Raw genomic sequence first — 7,706 nt, 5'->3', positions numbered from 1 at the left:
CGCTTTCTTTCTGCAGAGTACTTTCATATCCGTTATTTGCTTATGCCCAGGTGGTAAAACTCAGCTCTCTAATTTTACAGAATAGATTTAGCCACAATTCTGTTATACCTTTATAGAACCTTTATGGAAATAAATATGGGGAAAGAAAGTTCCCTTCAAATGAGCTTTAGAAAATAGAAAGGAAAAGGAGATAGCACAACAGGTTTTAACCTAGCCAGACTTCTCAGTTTTTTCCTTCTAAAGTTAAATTTGAAAGTGGCAAGAAACACAATTCCTTCTCCAACTTAATAATTTTTGTAGCTGTTCATTTTGTTTACCAATATAATTTTTTCAGACTTCGAAACAACCTGCTCTAACTTCTGTTCATCCTGCTGCTTTTTTCAATTCCTTAATCCTAATCTCAGTTGTAACATTACTTGTAACAGTAGTCACAAGGCTAATACACATTCATACCTTCCTAAGAACTAACCCTGAAATACTCCCTGTAACTGAAATCAGCTTCCATCACATTTTCCTGAGCTTAGCAAGATTCTGCCATAAAATGAGCTTCAAATCCCTGGATCTTCCTAAATCTAATATTAAAGTGTAACATTAAAAATAATCTAATCTGTTTCAAGGAAAAAAAAAAAAGCACCAAAGCTTGTTCCACCCTTTAAAACACTTTAAAATTATTATTGTGCTCTTCAGGCTTTACTCCAACTAGCCTTACTCTTAACTTCTCCTCTTCACTCTATTCAGGTGAAGTGGTTTAGTGGTGGACTTAGCAGTGCTGGGTTAATGGTTGGACTTTGGTGATCTCTAAGCTCTTTTCCAACCTAAATGATTCTTTAAGGTTCTTTATCTCTGTCCTGCTCCCTTTTCCCCCTCACCTGCTGTTCCTCTCTACTTTTCCTTGTCCCTGTGTTTTCTGTTTGTCTCTGTCCCATTCCCAGCCTTGTGCTGTCCCTGTACAACCCCACCACCAAGCTGGTTTCGGTTTCCCCTTCCCCTTCCTCTCTTCCTCCTCCCTTCCCTCACCACGGGCTCGCTCCTGGTGCTCTCCACCTCTGTCCAGCCGCCCATTGCTCCAGGAGCTGACCATCAGTCAGTTCCCTCCAGACTGACCAGAGCTGCTCCACAAAGAGCCCCGGAGGTGTCCCGTGGGCAGGGGCAGCAGCAGGACCCCCCAGGCAAAGGAACCTGCTGGAGGAACTTGTCACAAGCATGACAGAATAAGCCCTTGGTTTATTCAGAATAAATCTGTGCTATTCACATTCTCTGAACAGAGAGAGACGTGGTTCTCTCTCCCAAGACTTTTCCTGGGAAGTTGTGAGAAAGCTCAGAGATAGAAGAGAACAATTCTTATCTCTATTCACCACTCCTGTTGTTTGGCACATGTGGAATGTGTTATGGAGATTGTTTAGCAAAGCGTGATTTGTTAATTGGACGCTGGTGAAGGTTGTTTAGATTGATTAGCCAGCTGGGTCAAAGCTGTGTCCTCACTGTCTGGAGACAGTCACGGGGTTTTCTTTAGTATCTTTTTAGTATGATATAGTTCTAGTATAGTGTAGTATAGTATTAATGTAATATAATTTAGCTTAATAAAAGCAATTTATTCAACCTTCTGCAGCATAGAGTCAAAGCGCGCTATTCCCGGCGCAGGGGGGTCGCACTGCTTCGATACTGATCAGCCACCCCTGCTGTCCCTTTGCAGTGGGCGAGGGGCTGTGAGGAGCCCTGGGCAGGCGGTGATGCCCAAAGAGAAGCGGACAATGGCCTCCTGTTCCTGCCGGGCCCCAGTGAGGGGCCTGGCGGCATCTCTGCTCCTCTGCTCACGCTTCTTAGAATCTTTATGTCTCTGGGGCGCATTTTTTGTTTTGGTCCTACAAACACAGATACAATAGGGGCTTGAAAATACACATGCAGCTTTTGTACATATAAATTATACAAAGGAAGCAATAAAGGGCTTGAAAACGGGAGAAAACACCATTTCTGCGGAGGCAGCAGGGGCGGCTGCGCGCGTTCCGCGGTTTTGGGGCCCTGCAGGGCTCGGCTCTTGGGTCGCTGCTGCCGCCTGGTGGCCGCCCGCGGTACTGCGGGCCAGAGGCGGCGCTGCGCCCGCGGAATGCGCGTGCGCCGCCACTCGAGCGCCTCGCGGGCGCCCCCTGCCCGTCAAAGGCGGCGCTGCAGCCCCGGAATGGGAGCGTGAGCCCGGCAGGGCCCTGACAAGCGCCGCGCTTTTACGCTCTGTACACTTTGTACGTTTTTTTGCACTTTTTGCACTATTCACACTGTTTACCTCACTACGCTCGGTGCTGCCGCCCGGAGGGAAGCCCCCGGCACTGCGAGCCGGAGCCGGCGCTGTCCGTGGCCGCCGCTGCCTCCGCCGGGCCCGGGAGCAGCGCTGGCAGCGCCGCGTTCTCCCCGAGCAGCAGAAATCCAGCGCCCAAACCCCAACAGTCTCCCCTCTGGAGCCGGGCAAAGAGTGACCAGCCCCGGTTAAGAAACTGCCAAAACAACCCCGCTCCCCACTCTCCCCCAGAAGCGTTTCAAGGGTATGTCAAGGGACTCGGCTTCGTCTTTTGTCTCTTGGTCGCTATTTTCCAGCTCCCTGACAACAAATGCGAAGAAATTCCCTGTAAAAACCTAACCCCCAGCACACAGAAACTCAAATAGAGAAGTGCCATAGCTGAGATTTTTCCCACAGCTTGAATTTGGTGTGTCACATCACCACGGCTTTTCTCATTCCCTGTGGCTGGGGAGCTTCTTAAAGCGATGATAACATTTTCATAGACATGAACAACAACTGTGGAGAAGCTTTGCAGTTACACACGACAGGCTGAGACTCATTGCTCCCTGAAGTGGACAGAAATTGCTCCCTCGCACTAGACCTTGTGCAGTCAGGGACCCAAACCACAGGGACTGTCACCACCGAGAGGACCCTGACCTGTCACAGCAGCCTTTGCTTCCCCCAAACAGCTGCTGAGATACATTCTCTGTAACACATCTTGCAGGCTGTGATTTATCACAAGCTTTTATTTTATTAATGAGCAATGCTGGGAGTCTTTTTCCTTGATGTCTTGCTAAGAGGGAAGTTATTTTGCTCATTAATTACAGGTACTGGATGTGAACGGGAGGCAGGGCTTTTGTTTTCTCTCTGTTCCAGTTGACCACTCGTATCTGGTGGGAAGAAAAGGAAAAGGAGCTATGCAGAGGTAGATCCTGGGAGATTGAAAGGCTGCCCTGTGGCCTGCCTTGAAGATGCTGGGGATGCTGGTGCACCTCTCATGCAGAGAGCATGCAGCACTCACACAAACTGCCAGCAGATCCCAGTGAGTCCCCGTTGCACAAGCTGGAAAAAGCAGCCATGCCTTCCCCACCTCAAGGTCCTCCAGACTGGCCTTGCAAGTGGCCTTCAAAGGGAGATAAAGGAAGATGGGAGCCTGCTGAAGGATGGAAGGATGAAGGCCAGAGCAGTTCTGGTCTACAAGTCTCAACCCATCCTCACCATCCTGCTGGGAAAAGGGGCTGGCCATGGGCAGGGCTCATGTCCTGGCTGCCAGAGGGATTCCTTCACCCACACCACGGCACAACAGTGCCTGCTGAGGCTGGAAGGGTTTGTCCTGTGCCTTCTGATTCCTGCCCATGGCTGTGGCTGTTTTATCCCTGCCCCTCATGGCAAACCTCAGGCAATTCTGTGGTTTCATTCAGACACGTTTATTCTAAGTGCATCCTCATGCCATCCACACTCTGCTGAGGATATTCTGTTTGGGAATTTCTCCTTTAACTCTTTGAATTCCTCTGTAAATAGGCAGCTGCCTTTACTTAGCAACTGCCTGAGTCATTTCCTCTCTGAGCAATCCTCTGGGTTCACTCTGCAGTACTTCCTCTTAACATTTTCTACATCTTCTGATATTTTTCCTTTCTTAGCTGAGGCAGGCTGTTAAAAATAGCAACAGGATTTCACAGTGTATTCGTAAAATTGATACCACCACCCCAAAGTTCTCTTTATGTCCTTTCTCAGAATAATTTCCATTTCCAGTTGTATAATTATTGAGTCTTGAGGCAAGAGAAAAGTTGCATTTTACTGGTCCTAAAAAAATCCCCATCTTAATGAAGATATAAACTGCTTCAATATGATTCAGGTTTCTGTTTTGAAATATTACTGAAATAATATTGACATAAACAATCTTGTCAATAGGAAAAACAGACTTAAGGGATGAAAGCTTTTTGCCACCTTTTCATTTTCACCAGATGCCTGGAGGATATCAGAGAATCATAGAGGTTGGAATTTTTAAGGTTGGAAAAGACCTCTAAGACTGGTCCAGCTGTTAACCCTGCACTGCCTAGTTCATCACTAATCCATGTCTCCAAGTGCCATATTCACACATTTTTAAGAGCTCCAGGGATGGTGATTCCACCACTGCCCTGGGCAGCCCCTTCTGGTGTCTGACAACCCCTGCAGTGAAAAAAATTTCCCTAATAGCCAATCCTATAGCCAAAATCTATATACACACATATAAATATTGTATATGCTGGTTTCCAATATACTCTTCTACACTAGTTGGCATTAACTATCACCCAGAACTGTTCTAATATGATTTGATTTTTTCACTGTACAGAGATAGCAGATTTCCAGGATGTGAAAGCCCAGACCCTGTAAGTCAGTGGAACAAGATGTGCTGTGCCAACCAAAATCATTTGGGGGGGGGGGGGAACAACCCACAAACAAACAAACAAACAACAACAAAAACCCAACAAAACAACAAACAAACAGAACAGGAAAACCAACAAAACAACAAAAAACAAACAAAAAAACCAAAAACCCAAACATGGTTTTAGGTAAAGGAGAAGTTTGGGATTTAGCATTGTTTTAAGGAAAAAGTGTACTTGTCCCACTTCAGGGCAAGCACCTTGCTCAGACTATGGAGAATAAGGCTTAAATATGAGACTTCCCAACACACATCCAGCAGAATGTCCTTTCTGAAAGAAGAAAAGCCACACCTGACAGCCAGTGGCATTTATGCCATGGCCATCCATGCTGCCAGAATCCCCCCCTGTGCAGGTCCTGGGTCTAACCCATCCTCAGAGAAGGCCAAGGAAGCCTCTCTGCCAGGAGCACCCCATCCAGCCTGTCACTGCTCTGGGCAGAAACAAGCCATGGCCAAAAGTGTGTCTGGAATTCCTGGAGCGCAGGAAATGCTTAAATCCAAACCTGGATCTGACCCCTGCTGCAGGATGTACCTTTGCAGCCCCTCAGAATGTCCCACCTGCCCTGCTCAGGGCATTTGGGAACAAGCAAGTTTTTAATTGTGCCCAGGTTTTTAATTCTAGCTCACTTCTAATTGAGTTTTGCTTTAATGTTTGTACATGAGAAGGAGTGATAATTGAAGGGGTGGGGACCGTGCTCGAGTCAGAAAAGTGAATGTTCAGCTGATTTATAGCAGGTATTAACCAGGGCCTCACTAGATTGTTCCCACTGGGAAGAGAGGCTGAAGAAAAAAGTTAGAATTTTAATGATGCTGAACCTTGTTTCCTTGAACACAGAAGAGCACCAAGCAGCTCTATTCACCATTTCCAAACCAGGGTCATTACACCCAAGTCTCTCCTCCTGTTATTTCAGGAGTCCATGAGATGACTCCTTTTCTCACTGACACACAAAGCACCCAAATCCTCTACCCTCTGCCTTTGCAAGTACAAGCTTTGACATGCAGCCCATTGTTTTGGCTGGGAAACCAAAGAGAAACATCCACCCTCACCTCTCATTACAGAAATAGGTGGTAATTGGTCTTTTTATTTAATTTCCAAGATCCCAGTGGTAAGTAAACCACCATCTATAACTAAGTCTGCAGTCAATGCACCCTCCTCCTCACATAAAGAATTCATAAATCCCGATTTAATCTGTTCTGCCACAGCACACTGGAGCCAAATTCCAGATCAGATATTACATAGCATCCTTCTGTGCTGTATCCTACATTTAGTCACTCCACACAGGCTTGCATCTTATTTCATTTCTAGTGTTCAACTCTGCAGTGTGTTCAAGTGGATGATTTATGAAGGGCTGTACTGCATCAGAGGCTTTTAAGGAAAATAGTCCATGAAAGAAGGATGAAATCTGAATGTAGAGGACAGCTTTGTGCTTGTACCCCTTCTCTCTGCAGCTGTTTGTCAGAAAAGCAGCAAACAGGCATGAGTAGTTCTCCTTTTATTTCTGCAGGTGGCACCAAGCATTTGGTTCTGACATGTTTGTTATTTCAAAGCTATTTTGAACTCCTAAAAGATGGGCTGCTGCTGTGCAGACCCTCTGTGGCTGCACACGGCCTCTCTGCAGCTCTGTGAGCCCATGCTCCAGCTGGTCAGTGGGTCACCCATCCATCCTCGTTGTCTCTGGGATGGTGGAGGGAGCTGAGGTGTGAGGCATGGATAGCCCCAGGCGGGGTGAGGACTGGACAGGAGCCAGTGGCACGGGTGAGTGTGGGATTACAGCTGAAGCAAGCCAAGAGCTTGGCTGGGGTGTCACTAACCAGACCCCTGTCCCAGCCCTGCAGTCCTGCCCATGTCCCATCCCATGCTCCCAACTTGTCTGAGCTGCTGCTGTGCCCTCAGACCGCTCTCACAGGGTCATTTTTCTGCTGACTTCAGAGACAGAAACACCAAAGGGCTGGTGCTGCACAGCCAGGGCACCCTTTGAGCAGTGAGGTCTGCAAAGCCTCGTGCCAAGACCATGCCAGAGAGCCCTGTTCTGTGACAGCTCTGGCTAATCCACACCCCACGCTGATCTGGTGAGCCAGGGAAAGACCCTGGACTAAAGTGGACAAAACACAGAAACTAAATATCCACATTCCTAACCATTTTCCATCACTGTAAAACTTCAGTGCCACAGTCACAGCTCTCAAATTTGCCAAATGTAAGCTGCCACATACAACCAGGCTGGGTGCCTTGCATTTTTGAAGCTGCTGGGGGTTACCCAAGAGAGCCAGTCACCTTTTTGGGTGCTGCTTCCTGCAGATGGCCCGGCTGGCTGCCCCGTGTCCCCTCCAGATTTCATTTCACTGCAGCCCTTGGAGCTGTCACTCTATCCCCAGGATAACATATCTGCCATGCTCACGTGCAGAGCACACACTGACAGCTCCCTGGCCCCAGCCCAAAAACATTATGACTTATTAATTTAGCAAGGCATTTAATTCACCACTGGCAGCACTGGCTGAAGAGCAAAATGAGGAAGTCAGATTCATCTTTATCTCCAATGCATCAAAATAAAAGAACATCTGTAGTGTGCACAGCAGACTTTTGGCAACCAGGAGCTCCTGGGCTGAATACTGGAGGAAATAATTGGAAATCAATGGTGCTACACCTGCTCCATCCGCCTCCAGCCCTGCTCTACTCTGTGATCAGATTGTGCAGAGGTTTTGCACTGCACCAAATATTGGGGTTTTTAAGCAGCTGTTTGTACTCTCTTTTTCTTAGCTGGTCTATCCATGCTCTGAAGGTACACACACTATAAATTTTAAATGCTGAAGATTTCCTTGTGCCATGGGGACAGAAACTCCTGGATTATTTCCCTTAGGAAGCATTTCTGGCCTACCGCTGAGTGTGCAGCTGTGTACTGAAGCATGTACTTGTTAGAATATATTATAGAAACATTATAATACTTAAAAGGTAGATAGTGTCTTATAATTTCAAAGCACTGTATAAGCACTGACTAATTGAGGTTCATGGCAGCATTT

The sequence above is a fragment of the Vidua chalybeata genome, chromosome 14, assembly GCF_026979565.1.
Source record: "Vidua chalybeata isolate OUT-0048 chromosome 14, bVidCha1 merged haplotype, whole genome shotgun sequence".
Taxonomy (NCBI): domain Eukaryota; kingdom Metazoa; phylum Chordata; class Aves; order Passeriformes; family Viduidae; genus Vidua; species Vidua chalybeata.
Note: the sequence above shows the minus strand (reverse complement) of the source record.